A 25,620-nucleotide genomic window follows, 5' to 3' on the forward strand; every position below is an offset into this window, starting at 1 on the left:
AGAATAACAGCAGAATGAAAAATACCAAATGAAAAATACCACCAAACAGAGTTGTCAATGGCTTGTAAGAAGAACGAAACAAATCAAAAATTATAGCGAGAACACTTGATTGGACGGACAGAAGAAACAACGTAGTGTCTACAGAACGCCCTCATAGACTAAGACCTCCCAGAAAACCTGAGCTACTTTTGTTTAACAACACCAGAGAAGATATGAAAAATCGTACATGCCAGGAACCGGTAAATTACGTGCTTAAATTGATCTACATGCCAAAGCACTGTGAAACCGGCCGCTCTGAACTTGCGCAGCTTCTTAACACTAATAACAACTGCTAAAGTAACGCCCGCTGTTACCTAACAATGAAGGATAAAAGAACTAACACGTGCAGCTAACGCCGCGCATCCAGAGAGGTTTGCGTTTGATTCTTCTACACTGCTCTTTTCTATGCAGGATCACCATGCTTAGTTACATCGTCTGCAGCGGTCTTTCTTTACGAGAGTTCTTCGAGCAGGGAGGAAAGAAGGTATAAACTAAAGAACTGTCTGAAACATGCAGGGCGTAACGGATATGAGTGCAGAGATTTTTGTATGTGATACATTAATATTTACACACATCAGAGTGTTGATTGCTTTTTCTCTGCGTCGAACAGGTTTCCAACGAACACGTCGTGTTTTCTGCAGGATCATAGCTGCACCACTACGTGGACTACGCCTGTCGGTATAGTCAGTTTTGCATCCACACCTCCACAGTTCAACACTTGACCTGCTGCCCCGGGGGAAAATAAGCACACAAACGTACTGGAAACTGCGTTTACCATGTATCACGTTCAGAAATAGGACCCTCGCGAGGGCGGCATTACGAATACGAAAACGAGTGCCTTTCGGCTCTCACCGCCTCAGGATGCCGTCTCTATCTACACAGAACAAAATCTCCAATGCCTTAAATGCATTTTACTCTGACCTGCTATTTCCCAGCACATCACACTTAGCTGCAGCCCAGCCAATGGACTCAGTCCACTCCTGGTGAACTGTAGTGTGTGTGTACCTGTTAGTATATATTAATTCGTTCTTTTAGCACACAACAGGGAGTCTGGAGAGATGCGCAGACTGCCTAAATTCGCTATCCCCGCCCTACTGCTGCATGTTGCACGGAACTGAAGACACTTCTATTCCCACGTGTGAAAGGCGAATGCGATGTTAAACAGATGCTGCCGATGGAGCCGAAGCATTTAAGCCTGGTTTTCCTCTGGAACAGGTATTTTGCGCCACGTAGTACGTTATGCGTCTGGCGTAATGCGTTGTCCTTTCGACAGAGACAAGAGAGTGAAGGCGTTTTCCGACAGAGAGCAATGCGTAGTGTGCCAGCGCTTAGGGTCATGCGTGGCTCTGAACAAGTGTAATGCGTTCTACGCTGCTTCCTAGTGAAACAATTGCTGCAAGTTAGGTAGAGCTCGGGTGAACAACAGTTACAAAGCGTAGTAAAAAGCTGCAAATTGCGTTTCAGTACCGGGCAAGGTGCATTTTTAATTGAAGCATGGTGGTATCAGAACCTGTGGAGGAATAGTCATTCGTCCTCAGAATACGGAAACCAGAAAAGATAGTAATTTTGGTCACTGGGGACATGACGTCGGGACTCTGGGCAGGCCAGTTCATTTGGGAAATGTTATTGTCCACAAACCGATGCCTCACAGGCGCTGCTGTGTGCCAGGGTGCATTGACATTCTGAAACAACCATCGGCTCTCCACTTTTTCTCTACTGTACATGCATGGTTCACAATGCTGTAGGACTTGTCCATATCCTTTCGCAGTTCGCGTTTTCTTAAGTGCAACATGGGGATCACACCCTGAAGTGTTTCATGTTGGTTTGGGCTGCGTGGAAGTCTGTTATTCTTCACCTCATGCACCAAACAAATAAGTTGTCACTTGAACACTCCTTTTATGTACAATGAATGTTGCTGACTGAATATTCGGTCGCCATCAAGTATTATTAATCCGGATCCAGCTAGTCTTCTTCCTTCAACTCGGCTCAGAATTCGCCTCCTTACAGGCTACAGATAAAGTTGCTGACAGTCTAACTTCTCGTTCTCGTTCACTTCATCCCATAAAACAGAAATGAGTTTCAATTCACTTTCTTATATTATCTTCAAAATTACGACTGAATACATGATAAATGAGGACAGCTACCAACTCGTATACTACTTCTCTATACTGCCTGCACAACAGATCTGATATTCAACTTGATAATTAAGAATTACAATACGTTTATTGCCTTTGACATTTCCTGTTGTTAGATTTCCCTGGAGCTCATTCTTCAGCGCCGCCCGCTCCATGGAACTCCTATTTCCACCTCAGCAGGTAGGGCCGTCTGGCTGCTATCCACTACCGTACAGTCACTGGATCATTAGCTCTGGTATGAGCACCTACGATTTAAAACACCTCCCAACAGTGGGTTGCTCACTACTTATCGACCACTCTCGGTCACGAACATCTTTTCTCTGACATACGTATTCAAAGACGTGATACCTCTCATTTAAGGCATGGGATGTACGACTACAACCCTAACCATAAAGGGCTTCCCCATACTTTAGAACCACGTACTCCGTGCTTCACTGTTGGCACTACTTACGGTGACAGCTAAACTTCCTGTCACTCGTTACACCCAAACACTTCCACCGGACTGCCAGAGGACTCGGAATGATTCAACTCTGGAAGTGACTCCGCTGCAGTCATCCACTGTCCGGTGGCGTAGCCCCTCACACAACCAGAAGCTTAGCTCAGCACTGACTACAGGAGTCTGTGGCTCATGAGGAACTGGTCGACCATTCTGTACCATCATTCTTAACTCCTTAAGCACACTGCGCCAGCCGGAGTGGCCGCTGATTTCATGCGGACTTTTACAATCAATCCCTAAATGCTTTACAGTCACTGTCTGTCAGCGCATGAGTTTTTCCTGGTCTTATTTTTGCTGTGGTTCTTCCTTCCGATTTCCAGTGACACTCGCATCACAAACAATCGATTTTGGTGGCTTTAGGAAAGTTGAAATGTCCCTGGTGGGATTGTTACTCAAGTGGTATATAATGAAATGTCGCCATTCGATGTCCCTGAGCTCCCCTGCTCCTGCGCCTCTCCCAACAACAAACAACTCCGCCCGTTACATACAGACGGGTCCACCTTTCGTGACATCTAATACTCAGTTTCGCTTTACATAGAACTCTGTCTATACTTTTGATTATAGTCTACCTGTATATAGGAGATGATGAATCCAGAATTTAAAACACAGTGACGAGAAGCGGGATGTGCAAAGAAATTGGGTAAGTTGTCAACAAGAACAGTTAGTAAACTGAAATGAAATAGTGTTAATACAGGCAAATGTCAGTAATTAAGACACCATATTCTGCTCTTAATTTGTTTATTCATTATTAATAGTATTTTTTTGCATTCGTTATCACTTCCGCTTGTAATACATTGGTGTCCAAAATGAAACCACAAACCGCTATTTCCCCATCCTGTGTCTAATTCTCAATATGATCATACAGACTGTCAACAGGTCTCCCTATGGTCATTTTCTGCATAGGTTATGACACTCCGGTCAACGAGCAACCACGCCAATGATTGCATTAGGGCATCTATCAAATGCAGTTGTGTTTCCCAGGTAGCGGCACATCCACCATCGCTGTGTACACAGTCACAAGCGGTATAGTATGGCGCAGAGAAAACGTCTACCAGACTCCCTGCTGTGAAGGGCCATAGGAATAACTGAAGCAGGAAAGTTGTAAAGTTTTTCGGATGTGGCTCCAGTTTATAGAGACCGAAACGGTATCCCAAAGACAACGGTAGGGCCGACCAAGTGTGACATCAGAAAGACAGCACCGTTATATGGCTGTCAGCACACAAAGGTATCGCCTTAGTACCACACAGCAACTTTCATCTGACCTCGCAGCGTCCACTGGACGTATTGTTGGGGCAAACGGTGTATGGAAGGCTTCGGCAGTGTGGCCTTTACAAAACACATTACTAAAACTTTCAACATATGCTTTGTAGACAATAAACCAAATTACAGAATTACTCACAGCAATTAACTTAATAAAAATAAAATAAACTACTGCCAGTAAAAAAATCTTTTGGGAAACTTCCACTTGTTAACACAGTATGGCCCCTAAGTTTGAATGTTAATTAAAGACATGTACATCATCAATCATTATCGGAGCTGCAATTTATGCGGACAAAAGGTGATGCGTTTACTGTGGCACAACCGTCGTGAGGCTGCCTTTTACATCCAAGGCACTGGACCTATTCTTGTCGTCTTTCTGTTTGTTTGTACCACTTCATGCAGTAAGTACAAATACCATTTTTATCCTCTTCATCAAACTGCTGCACGTTATACGAGAAAGGAAGAATAACTCGATGAGACTTTCGTTGAAATGGGATTGCTTGCTAACAGACGCCATGGAAGGACTAGTTTGCGTGAGGAGATTGGGAGGAAGGAGGAGATACAAAGAATGGACGCAAAGGGAAGCGCAAATTACGTGGACCTGAAGAGGGTGACAGAAGACGCGAGAGAATGGAGAGCTACCATTTGAAAACCTAACTCTCGGGAGAACACTAATGACAACATCAGAAGCAGGCCTATCCCCGTTTTTCCTTGTTCTTGATTTTAACAATACCTTGTCCTTATCGGTTCTTGCTCTCATAGGATTAATTATTCTGCTTGAAATTCATTAGGTTCAAAAAGATTTTCTACCAACTTCTACCTTTTATTCTTCTGTTTCTTCAATTTCTTAGACTGCGTCTCCAGCTGCTGTTGTCTTGAAGAAAAAAAAAGGTTCAAATGGCTCTAAGCACTATGGGACTTCACATCTGAGGTCATCAGTTCCCTAGACTTAGAACTACTTAAACCTAACTAACCTAAGGACATCACATACATCCATGCCGGAGGCAGGATTCGAACCTGCCACCGTAACAACAGCGCAGTTCCGGACTGAAGCGCCTAGAACCGCTCGGCCACAACGGCTGGCTGTTTTCTTGAAGTTTCCTTGATTGATGTATCAGTCAGGATGGCAAAGCAAAATAGTGCGAAAACGTTCCCCAACAGAACAGCGTAAACGTACCCAAACACCGTGTTCTGAAATATAGGCCTGATCGATCGCGAAATGGAAACCGCGGTGAAAATCCGATGAAACTTTCCATAGATGTGTTGGACAGGGTCTCGTATATAGCGTCGCGTCGCTCTTTTCAGTCCTGGGCGCATTGTGATCACGTAAAAGTGCCTAGAAAATAATGTCTCCCACCAAGTACGAGGGCCTGGTGAGAGATTTCGCCTGATTCCGTGTAGCCCACACAACGTAACTCTCTTGCATTTCCCTTCTCGTGACAATTTGCGCCCGCGGACTACAGTGCTAATGAGGACGCTCCTGCAGGGTTATCGATGGAACGTTTTTGAACATCCACCATGCAGCCCAGAATTGGCTCCCTCTCAATTTCACCTCAGTTCGCCTGGGTAGCTGGCTATGAAGACAACGTTTTGGCACAGACGACAAGCTGCAGATCAGCGTACAGAATTGGTAAAAAGCACAGGCGGCTGCCGTCTTTGACGAGGGTATTGGAAAGCTGGTACAATGCTACGACAGATGTCTCAGCCAGAGCGGCGACTATGTAGAGAAGCAGCTCTAAAGTGCAGCTAATTGTTGCAAATAAAACATTTTTTTATTTTCACTGTGGTTTCCATTTTGCGACGAACTGGACCTCGCCTCGCAAATAGCCCTTGTACATCGTTAATAATATCCTGTAAACAAACATAATTTTATCTATTCTGAATTCTAAAAGGTATTTCCCTAGGAGCTTCGACATTCGAGTAAGCAGATTTACTCACCTTGCACAAAAACACAAATATGTTCTCCAGCCTAAGAGGTTCTCTCAACTGGTGCTGTGGGAATCCTCAGTAGATGGCTGTACCAATCTTCCATTACCAGTAGCGCTCTAGCAAGAAACATTACCGTGGAAAATAGTCTGCGCAAAAGTGCTCCGTTCGTAAGTCTGCCCGGTCTCCCCAAATGACGTGTGCTTCGTGGGACGTTTAACCACAGGCGACTTCTCCCGTACGCTTTAGCGCGCGCTTTGGTGAACACAACGAAGCGACGTCCAAATACGCTACTGGCCATTAAAACAGTTACACCAAGAAGAAATGCAGATCATAAACGGGTATTCATTGGACAAACACTAGAACTGATACGCGATTTCGGTTCATAGATCCTGAGAAATCAGTACCCAGAACAACCACCTCTGGCCGTAATAACGGCCTTGATACGCCTGGGCATTGAGCCAAACACAGCTTGGATGGCGTGTACAGGTACACTAGAACACGATACCACAGTTCGTCAAGAGTAGTGACTGGGGTATTGTGACGAGCCAGTTGCTCGGCCACCATTGACCAGACGTTTTCAATTGGAGAGAGATCTGGAGAATGTGCTGGCCAGGGCAGCAGTCGAACATTTTCTGTATCCAGAAAGGCCCATACAGGACCTGCAACATGCGGTCGTGCTTTATCCTACTGAAATGTGTGGGTTTCATAGAGATCGAATGAAGGGTAGAGCCACGGCTCGTAACACATCTGAAATGTAACGTCCACTGTTCAAAGTGCCGTCAGTGCGAACAAGAGGTGACCGAGACGTGTAACTAATGGCACTCCATACCATCACGCCGGGTGATACGCCAGTATGGCGATGACGAATACACGCTTCCAATGTGCGTTCACCGCGATGTCGCCAAACACGGATGCGACCATCATGATGCCGTAAACAGACCCTGGATTCATCCGAAAAAATGACGTTTTGCCATTCGTGCACCCAGGTTCGTCATTGAGTACACCATCGCAGGCGCTCCTGTCTGTGATGCAGCGTCAAAGGTAACGGCAGCCATGGTCTCCGAGCTGCTGCAAACGTCGTCGAACTGTTCGTGCAGATGGTTGTTGTCTTGCAAACGTCCCCATCTGATGACTCAGGGATCGAGACGTGGCTGCACGATCCGTTACAGCCATGCTGATAAGATGCCTTTCATCTCGACTGCTAGTTATACGAGTCCGTTGGGATCCAGCACAGCGTTCCGCATTACCCTCCTGAACCCACCGATCCCATAACAGTCATTGGATCTCGGTAGCTCGACCAACGCGAGCAGCAATGTCGCGATAGGCTACAATCCGACCTTTATCAAAGTCGGAAACGTGATGGTACGCATTTCTCCTCCTTACACGAGGCATCACAACAACGTTTCAGCAGGCAACGCCTGTCAACTGCTGTTTGTGTATGAGAAATCGGTTGGAAACTCTCCTCATGTCAGCACGTTGTAGGTGTCGCCACCAGCGCCAACCTTGTGTGAATGCTCTGAAAAGCTAATCATTTGCATATCACAGCATGTTCTTCCTGTCGGTTAAATTTCGCGTCTGTAGCACGTCATCTTCGTGGTGTAGGAATTGTAATGGCCAGTAGTGTGGGTACTTAATGGTGGACGCGCGGTGCACGCTGTAGTACTCACCGCCCGTTGGCAGAAATGCTGCTGCTTCTTACTTTCGTATCCATAGGTTACGCCAGAAGGGGAAAAAAATATTGAGGACGGCATTACCGATTCAGTGCACCCCTTGCGAACGCATAGAGATTCCTCTCGGCTGCTGCGTCGTGTGATGAGTTCTGGGGCACCGGTCGGCGGTAAATCACTGCTAGCGCGGTTGCTGGCCGCTGTTTGTCGGCTGTAAAGTACTGCCGACAGCTCTCTGGCACGGCGGCGTTGGCTGGGGTAGGCGTGACGTATGCCTGCGGTCACCTCTGAGACAGATGCGTGATGAGAGCCCACACAGGCCGTACCACCAGTCGCGCTCCCTGAATAAAACATAAGGAGCGCTCCCCGCTGCTCGCCTTCCGGAAACTGGAAATATTAATCTATGACGCTCAGATCCAGGAGAGCGTGTGACGAGCAGATTGTGACACAGTTCTCACGAATTCTTCGCTCTTTTCGTAAATCAGACATCGACTGCGAGGACTCGATACATTTCTAATCCACTGTTTTAGAAGTAATGTCCTTTCTCCAGCATAACCTAAAATTTTAGCCTTTGTTGTCGTGTGACATAACGGACATTTTCGGCCACTGTGTAAAACTACTTGAAATTATCCGTCTCATTCCGTACCTACACAGGACGATTCAGGTGCCCCTACCGATGTTGTTTCACGCAAGCCGCAATGTTATACCTGGCCTTTAGAAGCCATACGCGAGATTTTCGTATTCTCCCGCTCCCTACGTCCAAACTATCGGTCCTTCAGAGAAAAATGACAAGGACTCTTTTGTAGGAAATCTAGTGTAGGTAAACTTTGTACTGGTATTCGTTTTCGCTACAGGCCACAGTTTTGAGTTATTGTAGGAAAACGTACAAAAATTACCTTCAAATTTACCCCACTCTCACACTCAGCCTCCACCTGTCAGGATTTCTAGTATGTTGTTCATGGTACTCCCTCAGAGCACTGTAAAAAATTTTCTAGTACACGAATTACTTCCCACACGCGACCTTTTTTGGTCTTCATTGACTAGCCTTATTAAACCACTGGCTTAATCGAGCACTTACAAATCGTAAAATCGACGGTCATGTTAATCTTACCTAACAATTTTGTGAATTTTAACAGCTCAAAATAAAGTATCGAATTGTCAACGTTGTTACTTTTAACGTAACGTTTACAAAAGTCGTTTTGCTTTCATTGCTTTCCCGTGCACGTTTAAATTAATCATGTTAACGAAATAGCTGACTGTGCTGGTGGCGTAATAGCCTAACCAATTGTAAGTGTTTCGGTTTTATTCTGTCAAATTGCGCAATGGATTGATCCAACAAGTACCCTTTGGCTCCTGCAAGAAACAATTTCCACCTTACACTACTACAGAAGTCAGACAGACGCTCCTAATGTAGCAACAAGAACTGCTTGAAAAACATTCAGCAACAAATATCTTCTGGAGTCGTCTGCTGTAAAGAAAAACACAAAAATATTCAATATATTCTTACGTAACTAGTGGGATACTTGGGTATGGGAGTATTGCTAGTAAGTGTAAGAAAAACATTAAACGAACAAAAAATATTATTTATTACAAAAAATTCTGAGAAATCAAGTGAAACTTTTTCTTATAAAATAATAATAAATTTCCGGGTTCTTTTTGGAACAGCAGATTGCCTCTTATGGATAGGAATGCTATTATTTTACAAGGCGTGGAAAGGTTCTTTTCTCCATTTTCTTTAAGAGTGTTATTTACTCAGCAGAATGGCTGAGAGCCGTGCCTACACAAATGTAGTGGAGTGTACTGTTAGGGAGGAATGATGGGGCTCGCATACGCTGTAGCCCACAATATCATAAGCTGCGACAACTGCTGCCTGCGTCGCTCACTAACGCAAGTATCTGTTTCTATCTGGACTGCCATTCGCCAGTAAAACTCTTCCTACGCCTTGATGAAGTGAAGGACTCCTATCCGCCCATAGTCTAACTATTGGCGTGGTATACAGGTCAGATAACCAGTCCACTGAGTTGCTATTCAATACTCTCTCGCAGGTGTTTAACTAGTATTCTGTCCGTGTTCACACTGCACAATAAGTGTGCTGGCCAACACAGTGAACAACGCTTAATTGCGAGTGTCTCAATGTAGAGTTTCACTCTGATTCGCTAATGACAGAGGTGCTCTCCCAGTCAAGTACTGAGGAGAGGCTTTGTTCCTCGCTCTTTGCGTACATGTACGAGCGCACTCGCTCTCGTTACATGTTCCCGCTCCAAAAGCGACAACAGAACAGCCCCTTTTTCTGGAAAAGTTGCAAGGGTATATCATTCGCTGCCTTCCCTCACTCCTCTGACTCTTTGTGTCAGAAATAGTCCGCCAATCAGCGTTGCTCTTTTAAATGGGAGAATGACGTTTCGTTTAAGTCGACCAATGTGGAAATCTGTAGCATCTCCATTAGGTGTATATTGTCCTCCTGTGAGAACTCCGTATCTACGCAGTCGATCCGTGAAAAAATGCATCTTCTGGGCGCTCCCACACAATGTAGCGAAATCTGCTTTTAAGTCGAACACGGGGGTCGTTATCCCTTTGCTCTGGCAAAAGCTGTCTTCTCTCTGGGTGGTCGCTTCGGCCGAAGTGGGTATGTTGTTGACCCAGCCCTCTGAAGGGGCAGTCTTCCCAGCGGGCTGGTTTCCTCTTTAGAACGAAAATTCCTGTGGGTGTCATGTTGTGTACGCCAACCTCGACTTTTCTGAACCTCAGTGCGCACTTGCGATTTACTTATTAAATTTGCATATCAATTACATGAATTCGTACAAAATTGACTCTACCTTATCGAGTTTGGGTTCGAATGAAGCATCTTGATGTGCAGAGTACGATTGTGAGGACGGATTATGTAAGAAATGAAGATCAGCAGACGACGCCACCTTACGCAATAAAGACCAAAAGAAGGTGGAATGTCTTGAATAGTTTATGTAGTTCAAAAGCTTTATACAGTAGTAGGAGAGAGTGCTATGAACAACGTACCAGAAATTCTGACTGATGAGGGATGTGTGTGGGGATGGAGAAGCCTTTGGCTGTCACATTTGTAAGTTTTTCTTGAATAATTCGAAAACCATAGCCTCCACAGAAAACGTATCCCAGTATAGACATTTAGCTACATTAAATGTTCTGAAGAATGTTCTGTTCATTTTTTTTCTGTGATACTGATAGTTTGTATGTACCAAGCAAGAGAAACTGAAAATACCGTGCATGATTTTTGAAGTTCACATGTAGCACTGTGAATTGCATGAAACGACATCATTAGGGCACCCGAATCACCATGTATATTTACTTGTATTTACTTCAATGAGCTTTGTCAGCACGAATCCAGTATTCATACTTGGTTCCTATTTAAGAAGCTACCACTTGTTAAAATACGGAATGTAACCGAAAGGTATGGCCAAAATTACAGGAAACAAACCTCACAGGTAGAAGAATAATATATGTTATAAAGATATGGGTCCGGGAACACTTTATTTCCACGTAAGAACTCATTTTCTACTTCTCTTTATAATCACATTAATCTCAGGACTCGTACAGATGTAGGACGTACAAGCATTACTTGAAATATTTTTTTTACATGAAAGTTTGCTAATGGTGCTTTGATTTTTGTATTCAGTTCAACAATTGCGTTTTACGCTTCAACTTTTTTTGACTAAGGTTTTAATGTGGACCAAGGCGACTGCCGCCAAGGCTTTTAATTAAGACCAATGCGGCCTCCGCTCCCTTTTTCAGTTAATCTGAGGATGTGCTGAGAGTTTGAAACGCATTATTAAACAATAAATATTGCAACAAAGAGTGCCTTTTACTTAGCACGTGGGACCTCAATTCCTGCAAGAGACCAGAGTAGAATAGCACAATTGTTACTTGATATGTCCAAAATACCTTCACAGTTACTTTTGGTTAGAGTGTTGTAATTTTAGGTTCACCTCCAGTGGTTTCTTGTATCTATTGAACGAAGGTAATGTCAACATGTGACTCACTTCATTGCTCTACTTGCATCAAGCACGTCACATTAACTGATTTGTGTTCGTGCACAGTGCACGCACAGAGTATCAACTGTTCAGTGTTCAATACGGACTTGGTTTCCAGTACAGTGTTTTGGAAGGCAGAGTTGGTATATGAGAGTCTGAGAACACAAGTGGTTCAAGTTACATTTTACAAGAAAATTATTTAAATGCACATTTGGGAAGCTAAATTGTGGACATCTTCTGGGTACAAGAACTACAAACGATTTTCTGCATAGTGCCTCTCTCTGTGATGACAATGTTTAAGCTCCAATCCTATGTTTGGACTGGATTTAGATGACAACTAGTACAGGTAAAATTGCGGACACGAGAGCAATGCTGCTGTCTTTAATGAAGATCCAGGTATGCAAGCTTTTTAAATTACAGAAATAGCCTAATCTGCATAATTTTAAGAGTACTTATAACAATATTTAACGCAGGTGTGAAATACCGCTTGTACATTTTGAGGTAAAATTAGCATATTGACAAAATGGATCAATGGTCCTTGAACCGGACTGTATATCTATGGAATGCGATTTTGGTCTCCCTGGAAGGAAAAGAAACACTTCACATATATTTGTTCCCTAAGAAAGGATGGAAGCAGTGAAGCTGGCTAACAAAGTTTTTTTTCGTATAAATTTTCTTTCAATTGAAGTCATGGTTACCACAGCGAAGGAGAAAGTTGCTAAAAACGCTGGATAGAACACAATGCACCGGAGGAATAACATGTGGATCTGAATCAGCAATGAAAGACCTCTAAGAATGCAGTTCAAGTATTTCGTAAACCGTGATCTTGACTATACAGAAGCGGATTTTAGGAGGCCCAATATGGGTCACCCCTCCAAACCTCTTCTACAGTCTCTGCATCAAGATAAGTTTGAAATAAAATCTGAGACATGGAAAAATCTTTGGCGTTGTAGAACTACATCCCTCCACTTTGTAATGGGTTGTACAGCAATATCTCCCATTCCCAGACAGCAGGTGCCATAGGTGTAAGAAGAGTGAGTGGAGAAAGAAAGGACATGGTCACAGATGGGATGAGGAAGATCGGGAAATGCTCAGAATAATGGTACAGCATCACGAGTGTTCCCCAGGAAGAACATTCTTCAAGAGATACGGCAGAAGGAAATGATATGACTCTATAGACGCGGATATAGAACGTGACTATGAATAATCTCTGAAATGTGTTGGAATAGCACCAATGTACTTCGGTATTTTAATTTTATTTGCTTCTTACCTGTTGTTTTACAGCTTGTTATATTTATTTTGATTCAGTTACTCATATATCCCTTTTTTATGTAGTTCACAAATAGCCATTTAACTTTGGCAGTCATTTACTTAGTAAAAAAACTGGAAATGAGATGGGAGAAATCAGATAGCTTAAAATGATTACTTTAATCTTGACGTTTGTTTAGTTACAAAGTTAATATATAAAAAAATCAAAATATCTTTATCTGGTGTATATCTATACTTCCAGTATATACGTATGTATTCCTTGGACTAAACATGCTGCATAAAGATCCACGCATAGAAGAACTTGAGAACTTCAACTATTTTTTTTTTTAAGCCTTCACCATGGCTACACTAGAATATGCTTACAAAAGTTTAAGTTATGTGAGCAAGTTCATGTACTTTCCATTACATATGGTGAAAACAGTCCCACTTTCAGTGTTAAAATAGCCTGGAAAGAGAGAGCTAACACATATAAATTAAATTACTCAGTAAATAGCATCGTCCACATGTCTTGGTGTCTATGAAAGAAATTCCAGGCAGAAATATTTAGGCTATAACGGTTGCATACATACAGGGTGACTCCGTGATAATGTTACAAATTTTCAGTGTTGATGGTGAATGGTAAATGCATCAACTGTATGTAGGCTGTTTAGGTTTTTATATTGGTAACGCCACATAGCACTCTGTACGAAAATCACTGGCTGTGCTGTGTGCAGTCTGTGGCTAGTTTCCATTGTTGTCTGCCATTGTAGTGTTGGTCAGCTGGATGTTAACAGCATGTAGCTTTGCGCAGTTGGAGGTGAGCAGCCAGAAGTGGTGGATGTGGGGAGAGAAATGGCAGAGTTTTGAAATTTGTAAGACTGGATGTCATGAACTGCTATACATATTATGACTTTTGAACACTAGTAAGGTAAATACATTGTTTGTTCTCTATCAAAATCTTTCATTTGCTAACTATGCCTATCAGTAGTTAGTGCCTTCAGTAGTGTGAATCTTTTATTTAGCTGTCACTAGTGGCGCTCGCTGTATTGCAGTAGTTCGAGTAACGAAGATTTTTGGCGAGGTAAGTGATTTGTGAAAGGTATAGTTTAATGTTACTCAGGGCCATTCTTTTGTAGGGATTTTTGAAAGTCAGATTGCGTTGCGCTAAAAATATTGTGTGTCAGTTTAAACACAGTCATGTATAATATTTCTAAGGGGACGTTTCACAACCTAAGGTAACAGACCCCAGTCCGGAAAGACTGAGTCAAAAGTTACAAGCGACAATCGCTCTGATATCTCTGACAGTGGAGCTATTCTACTGCAAGCTCTTTGCTTTCCATATTTTGAGAGTTAATAGTATGGACCAAAACAAGAGAAGTATCTAGTAAAGATGAGCTCTAAAGTACTACTGTGAAACAAATCTCATCTACTGAACAAGTGCTCGTAGCTCTTTAAGTACGCGTTTTCGAGCCCATCTTTACTAGAAACTTTTTTCTTGTTTTTACGTCCCAAAATATGGAAAGCAAAGAGCCTGCAGTAGACGAGGTCCAGTGTTAGAGGTTTCAGGACGATTTTTGTTTATAGCTTTCGAGCCGGTTCTTTCCTAATCAGGGACTCTGACTACTAATTGATACATTTAGGCTTCTCCATCATCACTGAAAGTTTGTCACGTCATCACCGAATCGTCCTATATACGCGGAACGTGGAACGAAACTGATCATCGTGTTTTGAAAAATATCAGATTAACAGCTTGAAAGTGAGTAAATGAACCCTTGCGCCGTATCTTGTATGGCATGCAGGTAACACTTGTTTACAATTACAGAGCTTACCTTCAGTTGCATTGAGGGAGCATTCTTAGGCCAAGTACGTGTGAACTCGAATGTTAAATCACGTTAGGTAGACCTGAAGAGCGTATTTCAGAGAGACTGAGGAAATTTATGTTGGTTCTGAACATGAAACGATAAGTTTGAAAGTGATCCTAAATGCACACCATACAGTTTCCTTCGCAGAAAATGTGTACATGCGCAGTATATATCGCGAATGTGCAAGTAACAGTGTACGCAACTGTAAGGTGGCTATAATTTCGCACCTTACAAGAACTTATCCACTTACTTTGCCGTGATCTACAAACACAATTAGGTATCATGTGATATGTTATACATCGTATGTATGAATAAATAAAGGAGACTGACATTGTCACGTTTGTCTTGTAAATAATTGTTAACACCTATTGCATGAAAGGTGACGGAGTAGCTTTATTATAAAAACGGCGTAATGAATGATTGCCTTTGCTAGTAGAGGTTGGACCGCCAGTGGAGATGAAACGGCAGGCAGAACTCAAGCTCTGGGTGGAAGGCCCGCACAGGTGTTGGTCCTGCTTAAAAACAGGAAATAGCTAGACGGACGTCATGGCACATGACCTCTAGAGCACAACTGGGTGACGGCTGGCCGCTATTGTAGTAGGGCCGGAAGGATAACCAGATAATACTTCCGAACGCTGAAAATCTTGGACGCAGGTGAGAGGAACGGAGAAGCGGCACCTCAGAAACCATGCAGGCTGGGTTACTTCCAAGGATTTTTACTCAGAAGTGAACCATTGTACGAGTATAGGTTTTTCCTGGCAAACTTTCCGCGCTGGACGACAAAAGAATAAAATATGGCTGGTCGGCGTTTGGAAGAACCCGTAGAGAGGGAGAATATTCCGTGATTTCGGGAATATGATTCGTTTTCGGAATTACGATGGTGGGGAGCCGAGCCTTGCTGGGAATCCAGCGCTGGAGAGACGTGGTCTCTTCCACTGTGAGCGCCCGTGTGTGACGGTCGCTCGATATCAGCTTTTTTGGTACAGACTGACTCGCTGTCTTTGCTCGCATGAGAGTTTATAGATAGAACAGTTAGGCACTGTTGCGAACCTATACGATTCTGGACTTCACCTCCAGGTTGGAAGCTGTCGTTGAGTACACAGCGTTCAGTAATTGAGAGCACTTCCTCTGCCTATACTTACGTTGAGACGTTATCTGAACTCCCTCCTTGTGGCTGGGAGTTCGCGTTTCTCGTCTGTAGAGTACAGGGAGTAGAAAATAGTATTAGATTATATTAGTAAGAGGACCGCCTTCTGCCATCCTAGTGAGTGAAAGACTTTATTTGTGGTTGGAGTTCTTCCATCGTCGCAGATGAGTACGAGAACCATCACTTCAACACAGCGGACGCAGTACATACGGTGATATCGCAAATTGCTTCGGCTTATTAGGGCTATAAAAGCTAAACAGCTGTGATCACGTGAGTTTATTTCCACTGAGGTTCCATACCACCGTAGATCATCTTTGAAAGTAGTGTCTTCTCGTTTTTGGTACGTAGATGATGTCAGTCATTCCGCGTTAATGATATTAGACCGCACAGTCATAATAAGGGGCAGAGTTGGGTAATTGATTAGTAATTTTACTTAGGAAATGTAAATTTTGTAATCTAAATGTTTTTTTCAACCTATAATAAATTTATAAGCAAGAAGAACGTTTACCATTTAGTAGGATTAGTTGCCTTCATCATTTATTTATGTTTAGATTGTAATTTATAGAATTAAGAGATCCAAAGATCTGCTTCAGGGGGTAGTCAGACAGGGCCAAATCTTCATTTTAGCGTTTATTATTTTCCGTCGCGCACATTCATTTTACACCCGCCTAGAGAAGCATCTTAGACAACAAGAAACACGTCCGAGGCTACATTTGTTTGCCCACATTAGTCTCTTATTGCTTATAAAACGTGTGGACGGGCTTTGAATTCGGCAATACAGAGATTCGAATCCCATCCAACCATTGTGATTCAGGTTTTCCGTGGTTTCTCTACAGCGATTATGACGAATGAATTGGTACTTTCCCTCGGAGAAGGTAAGGCTGGTTTATTTCCCCGCAATGAGAGCTTGTGCTCAGTGTTTATTTAATCATGATCTCGCTCAGTACACCCACTAGCCATCCAACCCTCTAAAAAAACTAGCAGTTCTTAAGTAGGACACTTCTTTTAGGGAGGACAAGATTTTCTAATTGGCTATTGAATGGAAGGCAGATTCAGTGTACAACCAGCGTAAGCTAAAGGGAACAACTTTGATTCCGGCACAGTTTATCCGCTCCCTCCTGCCGAACTCCTGCAACTTTCAACGCCTCAGGGGGTAAACGGATAAGGTATCGAAAGAAACGGCTTCGGTCACTCCACGATATCCACTTACACAATGATTGGGCATTTGCTAAGCTGTGAAATAGAGTCCGTGTGTGAAAAACACTACGCACGTACATTACACAATCTGTGAATCAATGCATGTCGATAGAGGTTGCCCTGGGTCACGATCGGCTATGGTAGTTGAACCGGCATAACCTTTCCCAGCTCGCCACCTGCTGTGAGTATGAATCAGGGGGCCCCTTATTGTGGAGCGGCACATATTCTATTGCAGAGTGCGGCGGCCCCGGCTGCTTGGGACTGTGCAATTATCTCTTAATCACCCGACGGCTCGAAACAACTAACAGTCGTTATGTGGCGGGGTTTAATGTGATTTTAAGTGCTGCAGCAGCCCTACTCGATGCACGGAGAACTGCTGGCGGTAGCTGCTCTGCGTGCGAGCATTGTCAGGTCTTGTACAGGGGAACGGTAAAGCCCGTAAGATAATGAAAGGAAGAAATCTAGCACATTTCTGATATTTTTAATTACAGAAATTCTTCCAATCCTTATGTGAAATACAGCAAACCAGTGATTAACAGTACTAATTAAAACAGTCTTGGTTGCAATTTTAGTTTTTTATTTTTCAACGACACGTTTCGCCTTATTTAGGCATCTTCAATTATCTTTTCTAGCTGGACCAGTGCTTAACAGTATTGGTTAAAAACAGTCTTGGCTGCAGTTTTAGTTTTTTAGTTTTCAACGACGCGTTTCGCCTTATTTAGGCATCTTCAGGTTATCTTTTCTAGATGGACGCGAGAGGCACCACGACCTGCATAACGCGTTCCCGTTCACAGGAGCGAGTAACAGAGTAAGATGGGGGCTCAGGTAAAACTCTGTTACTCGCTCCTGTGAACGGGAACGCGTTATGCAGGTCGTGGTGCCTCTCGCGTCCATCTAGAAAAGATAACCTGAAGATGCCTAAATAAGGCGAAACGCGTCGTTGAAAACTAAAAAACTAAAATTGCAACCAAGACTGTTTTTAACCAATACTATTTTTAATTACTTAACGATATCAAGACTCGTTGATTACGAGTCCGTCTACCGGCGGAAACCATAAAGTAAACTTGCGATTGCTCTCCACGGGTTGGCAGCCAGATCTTCAAGTCAGGTTTACAATATGCAGGCTAATTATCTGAGTGTGGAAACATTTACGGCACGCTAAGTTTGTGAACTGTTCGCGTGCCATTACGGCTATACCGTGCATGGCAAAATGGTTGGTTCAAATGGTTCAAATGGCTCTGAGCTCTATGGGACTTAAACATCTGTGGTCATTAGTCCCCTAGAACTAAGAACTACTTAAACCTAACTAACCTAAGGACATCACACACATCCATGCCTGCGGCAGGATTCGAGCCTGCGACCGTAGCGGTCGCGCGGTTCCAGGCTGAAACCCCTAGAACCGCTCGGCCACTCCGGCCGACTGCAACACGGTGCTATCCAAAACCGGAGACGAGGCAGCTGTTGTGCATTACGGGCTAAGCATGACGGAGATGAACGACGGCTGCGGAGATGTGTAGAGGCGAATAGATGTCTGCAACTGTTGACCAAATGACCATACAGATAAATCTATGGGCTGCCGACAGTGTCTCCTCAACGACCGTACAGCGAACCCAGACGCCTGTTTCATGCACCAACGCTGACTGCTGTTCATCAGAGGCAGAGGCTAGTATTTGCACGCAAATACCGCAACTGGGCCTCCACTGAGTGCTGAGAGATGGTTTTTTTTAATTGAGTAGCGTTTTTCTCTCCATTGGACAGATGGCGTTTAGGGCGTACGGTCCTGTAACAATGAAAAGGAAGGTCCAGGTAGGAGAAGGCAATGTTATAGTCTGCGGAATACTTTCTTGGCGTTCGTTGGGTGATCTCGTCATTCTTGGAGTCAGAGTGGATCAGCACAAGTGTGCATCTACCCTTGGAGGCCGTGCCCACCCGTTTACTCTAAAGAACAGCAGTATACAAAAGTGTCGAACAGCTCGCAGTGCACGTGGGATGGATTCATCACATTCCCCTGGCCACCAACCCACCCGGAAATGGACCCGATCAAGAATTGGTGGTACCACCTCGAGGGTCCTATTCGCACCATGGATCCTCAACCGAAACACCTAGCGCAGTTGGTACTGCGCTGGAGTCGGCACGTCTCCACAGCCCTATTGCGATCCTTCCAGAATCTCAATGACTATCCACTTGCACGTACGCACTGCCAGGCATTTGACAGTTTGTCAGATTAACCATGCATTAAGCCCGTTATACATTCCGAAAAATCGCTATGGGTTAATAGCTAAACATTACGCAGAAAACGATACGGTACGTGAGAGACAAATGTGATGCCGGCAAGTTAGTTCTAAAAGACGCCGACATGGGAACCACCGACAGTAGGTAATGGAAATCGACGCGAACCAGGTAGTGACAGCATTTTGTGTCCTACAATTTGCACGTTACCAATCGGCAGTAAGTGTGCAAAGAACTGTCTATGGAGTGTTTCAGAAGACACCGCAGTTAAGTAGTTCAAGAAATGCAAGGAGGATGGGTGGTTGTGCAGGCCGACCGGACCTGTCAGAAAAGACAATGGGCCGTGTGAGGGACCTTATGTTGCGAAGTCCCACAAAGTCTAAATATCGAACTAGTGCGGAATAGCTAATTCCTCAGTCAAGAGCGTGGAAAATCTTTGGTAAGCCAAATTGCAGCTCAAATGGCTCTGAGCACTATGGGACTTAACATCTGTGGTCATCAGTCTCCTAGAACTTAGAACTACTTAAACCTAATTAACCTAAGGACATCACACACACCCATGCCCGAGGCAGGATTCGAACCTGCGACCGTAGCGGTCGCGCGGTTCCAGACTGAAGGGCCTAGAACGGCTCGGCCACACCAGCCGGCGACGACAAATTGACCATGTGTAATCCTCTACTGATATATAGAACAATCTTGAAAATGACGACGAGTAAATTAATCGTCAGTGACGAAGCAACCTTTTCTCCCTTGGAAAAGGTCAATCGGCACAATACACGCAGCGTCTACGTGCAAATGTCTAGCGCGTTCGGCATTCCAAGATACGAGGGTCATTCTCAAAGTAATGCCTCCTATTTTTATTCATGGAAATTACAGGGGATACATAAATCACAACAGCACAGCTAAATTGAGCAATATTTCTGCTACAGATTAAAATTGTTCCACATAGTCACCATCATTCGTTATGCAATATTGCCAACCATGAACCAGAGCCTGTAAAAATGGGAACCATCTGAGGCTAACCACTTCCTTGAAGCTTTGACAACAGCATACGAGTCTTGAGAATGTTGCCCACGTATTTCATCTTTCACAGGCGTGGTGTGCGTCCTGTAAGACCTTCAGTACACACACCATCAGATTATTTGACTTGTAGCTCTAACGAAGTAGGCGAGTGTCAGCAATATGTCTCGTGCTCTTATCGTGGCGCCGGCCGGGGTGGCCGAGCGGTTCTAGGCGCTATAGTCCGGTCGCAGGTTCGAATCCTGCCTCGGGCATGGATGTGTGTGATGTCCTTAGGTTAGTTAGGTTTAAGTAGCTCTAAGTTCTAAGGGACTGTTGACCTCAAAAGTTAAGTCCCATAGTGCTCAGAGCCATTTTTTCTTATCGTGGAGTGTTTATCTTCTGCCGTTAGGTCAGACGATAGAAATGCCACTTGCGTGCTTAGAGTAGCAGATTGATGGTGACCAACTTTAAACAGAACTTGATTAATTTTCACACACATTTATTAAAATAATAACAAGCATAAAAATTACTCAACTTGGTTCTGGATGCTACTTGTGGTGTCACCGCCAGACACCACACTTGCTAGGTGGTAGCTTAAATCGGCCGCGGTCCATTTAGTACCTGTCGGACCCGCGTGTCGCCACTGTGTGATCGCAGACCGAGCGCCACCACAAGGCAGGTCTCGAAATACGGACTAGCACTCGCCCCAGTTGCACGACGACTTTGCTAGCGACTACACTAACGAAGCCTTTCTCTCATTTGCCGAGAGATAGTTTGAATAGCCTTCAGCTAAGTCCATGGCTACGACCTAGCAAGGCGCCATTAGCCTTACATAGTTTGATAGTTATCATATGAAATGTCTCATCAAGAACGATGTATACAACAAGGATTAAAAGTTAAGTATAATAGCAGCTACGTACTTTTCTTGCTACCATTCATTACGTATCCTGTTTCAGACCTCTATCTAGCCTACGGGAGATTATGCGTGCCTTTCGGCTACTTCAGTGTGGCGTAGCTGTCTTGTTACGCCACAACACTATTTACAATTGACAGTCGGAAGTTTCTTTGGTATTGGTATGTTAATCTTATTCTCACATATATCTCTGATACTTGACAAAAGTGTCTATACATTTATCTTAATGGCTATGTACAGGAATATGGTAATCTTATTAGGCGCAGACTGAAACTTGACTATAGACTAGTGCAGACAAATGCAGACTAACGCAGCCTGACTAATCGGAGGTCTGTACACTCGTTATAATACCTCGCACATTCATGTATCACTGCGCAAGTGTGATCCGCGAGGAGGAAAGGTTCTAGATTAGCAGCAATCTCATTGGTTGTGTTACATGTTAATACGCGGATCGGTGGAAGGAGAATTTGGTCCGTCTCTACGGCAGCGCCATCGCGTAGTGCGGAGACGGACGAGCGCTGCGCCTGCACTGTTGTGCTTAGCGGGGCGCGCTCTAATGGGAAAGTTGTGTACGCGCTGACTACGCGGATCTATGAACACAACAACAGGCTCAAAGAGAGAGAAGTCTGAAGGCGCTAAACCGGAATTGTGTGGTGGATATGGCCAGACAGTCCAGCCGAATTTTTCAGTGAGTTGCGTCGTCGCGAAACCGATATGGGGCCTGGCGTTATCATGTTACAGGTGAAAGTTGGCCTTCTTCTCTGGCCTTACCTGGAAATTCGGGCTTTCAGCTTAGTCTGTGTCGTCTTGTAACGTGCTGAATTGACAGTTTCTCCAGGCTCCAGGGCATCCAAAACAACCGCACCCTGGCTCTCCCAGAATACTGTGCACATCACTTTGCCTGCAGACGGTTGTGTCTTGAGTTTCTTCTTTGTCGGAGAATTCACATGTCACCATTCCATGGACTATCTTTTGGATTCCGGCTCGTAGTGATAACACCACGTCTCATCCCCAGTGACGATGCTGCTGTCAAAATTGTCACCTTCAGCTTCATATTGATCCAGCAGATCCCGACAAATTTCCATTCGATATTCTTCTGTAAGCATCCGAGGGACCCATCCCGCACAGACTTTGCGATAACCAAGACGTTCCAACATTGCTTCCAAGACACTACAGCCGACATTCAGCTTTGCTCACAATTATCTGGTCGTTATCCGCCGATCAGCACGATTGAGATGATCAAGACGCTCTTCATATCTGGAGTGGGCATCCAAAGTCACTACAAGAAAACAGAAGGCATTACTTTCGGAACGACCCTCGTAGTTAATGTGTACTGTGCTGTGTCCCATAAGAGGGTCTATGGACCACCACTCTTTGTTGAGAGAACCGTCACCTATCTCGACATGCTACAGTTAAGGCTCATGCCAGGTGTTGAAGTTGATAGCAGGGATTTCATTTCCACAGTTGCGTACGACATTACGTGAATGTGACGCCGCCATGCCCCTGGAAAGGCCGTGTTTCGCCAGCTGACCTGCCGCTACTCGAATGTCCACCACGGTCGCCAGACGTGGATCCATGACAGTTTTCCTTATGCGATTACATCCAGGATGGAATAGATGCTCCTCTTCTGCCACAAAAGTAGAAGGCGTTTTACCGTTATTCTGGTAGGCTGTGTCGGGTTGGGGCCTAGTTTGACCACCGATTAGGTGTGTACCATGTGACGAAGGGTGGGCGCATAAAACATCTGTAGACACAAAAAAGGAAGAGAGAGAAGAAAACTTGTGAGTTTATTTTTCACAACTTTATTTATGCTGCTGTTCACCATTTATCAGTAGCGATTTTTTTTTAAATGTTTCGTCGTCATATACAAGTTGTTGGGAAATTATTCGTTCAAATTTAAACAGGAATTAGGAAACATTAAAGCAAGTATATTTCGACAGGTAACATATGGTCTCTGATGTCAACTTGTAATGTTAGGGGACATTTTCTTGGTGGTGCTGACGTAATGGGTTCTGTCGGTGTCGCTGGCTGGGAATGTGCACGGACACAAAACCGCTCTGTGTACAGATGGCTGGCTCGAAGTCCTGCTTGGAAACAGGTTCATTCGCAAGTCTCACCGCCTTGTGACAACAACGGTGACTTCCTTGTAAACACACCAACGCAGTAGCAATCATTACCGTCTTGAGGCAGTAAGGAGCGGTTTCACGCATGCCGAAGTCGCTGACAAGCATCTGGTGCACGGGTCTATGAATGGAAATGGACGAACTGCAGCGAGAGAGTATCAGCAGCGTTTTCCTAACCGACTGGTTCTGCAACACTAAAAATTTTCCCGTCTGCATCGCCCGCTACGTAAAACAGGCACTTTCCGCGCAAGTATGCATGATACAGGTCAGAGTCGAACAGTGCGAACTCCCGAACTATGTTACGTATAGAAGAGACACCATGCACAAGTACACGGCGTTTTGCTCACATCCTCGGCGTCAACACCGCCTCGTGTGGAATGTGTTATGGGACCAGCAGCTTCGTCGTTAACATCTTCAGCGCGTGGCAGCACTAGCACCTGAAGATTTTCTCCAACGTGAGTAGTTCGGACAATGGTTTTTGCATCAAAGTGTCCTGGACCCCTTATTTTCGGCCGAGGTCCTGTACAACGAAGAAAATTTGTTTCCTTATGAAGGCTGTTCCAGTATCCACAGTTCACATATGAATCTGCGGTGTTGTGGTCTTCAGTCCAGAGACTGGTCTGATGCAGCTCTCCATGCTACTCTATCCTGTTCAAGCTTCTTCATCTCCCAGTACCTACTGCAACCTACATCCTCCTGAATCTGCTTATTGTATTCACCTCTTGGTCTCCCTCTACGATTTTTACCCTCCACGCTGCCCTCCAATACTAAACTGGTGATCCCTTGATGCCTCAGAACATGTCTTACCAACCGATCCCTTCTTCTAGTCAAGGTGTGCCACAAATTTCTCTTCTCCCTAATTGTAGTCAATACCTTCTCATTAGTTATGTGATCTGCCCATCTAATCTTCAGCATTCTTCAGTAGCACCACATTTCGAAAGCTTCTATTCTCTTCTTGTCCAAACTATTTATCGGCCACGTGTCACTTTCATACATGGCCACACTCCATACAGATACTTTCAGAAACGACTTCCTGAAACTTAAATCTATACTCGATGTTAACAAATTTCTCTTCTTCAGATACGCTTTCCTTGCCATTGCCAGTCTACATTTTATATCCTCTCTACTTCGACCATCATAAGTTATTTTGCTCCCCAAATAACAAAACTCCTTTACTACTTTAAGCGTCTCATTTCCTAGTCTAATTCCCTCAGCATCACCCGGTTTATTTCGACTACATTCGATTATCCTCGTTTTGCTTTTGTTGATGTTCATCTTATATGCTCCTTTCAAGACACTGTCCATTCCGTTCAGCTGCTCTTCCAGATCCTTTGCTGTCTCTGACAGAATTACAAAGTCATTGCCAAACCGCAAAGTTTTTATTTCTTCTCCATGGATTTTAATTCCTACTCCGAATTTTGTTTTGTTTCCTTTACTGCTTGCTCAATATACGGATTGAATAACATCGGGGATAGGCCACAGCCCTGTTTCACTCCCTTCCTAACCGCTGCTTCCCTTTCATGCCCCTCGGCTCTTATAACTGCCATCTGGTTTCAGTACAAATTGTAAGTAGCCTTTCGCTCCCTGTATTTTACCCCTGCCACCTTCAGAATTTGAAAGAGAGTATTCCAGTTAAGATTGTGAAAAGCTTTCTCTAAGTCTACAAATGCTAGAAACGTAGGTTTGCCTTTGCTTAATCTATTTTCTAAACATACGTTCTTCCAGTCCGTCTCAACAAACGGAAGAATCACATCTTAGGGGAACATCTCTTACCAGAACTGTTGGAGGACGTACGTCTGAATGCTGGATAAAGAATGTCTTTCCAGCCTATGGAGTATCGGCTCACTTCAGCAATGCTGGGAGGAATCATCTGAGAGCCACTGTCGGGAATCGATGGATCGGACGAGTTGGTCCCGTGGTCTGACCACGTGGGCCACCTGATCTCACGTGCCTGTATTTGTTCCTCTGTGAGCATATGAAGCAGCTGGTGCATGAAGGTACTGTAGAAGCAGAAGAACTCGTCGCTAGAATTGCCGTCGCTGCTAGTCATCATCATCAGTTATCTGCTATATTAGCAGGTCCTTTGCCTCTCCATTTTCTGCGATCCATTGCTTCCTTCTTAAGGCTGCTGTATGTTGTACCGTCCATCATGTCATCCAGTATCTGGAATCTCTTCCTTCCTCGCTTCCTTTTCCCTTCTACATAACCTTCTAAAACTGTTTTTATCAGTCCGTCATTCTTTCTTAATATATGCCCAATCCAATTTCTTTTTCTTCTCTTTATTACATCTAGTAACTGCCTTTTCTCTCCCAATCTTCTCAGTACCTCTTCATTTTTTACTCTGTCCATCCAACTTATTCCTTCCATCTTCC

The sequence above is a fragment of the Schistocerca americana genome, chromosome 3, assembly GCF_021461395.2.
Source record: "Schistocerca americana isolate TAMUIC-IGC-003095 chromosome 3, iqSchAmer2.1, whole genome shotgun sequence".
Lineage (NCBI taxonomy): Eukaryota > Metazoa > Arthropoda > Insecta > Orthoptera > Acrididae > Schistocerca > Schistocerca americana.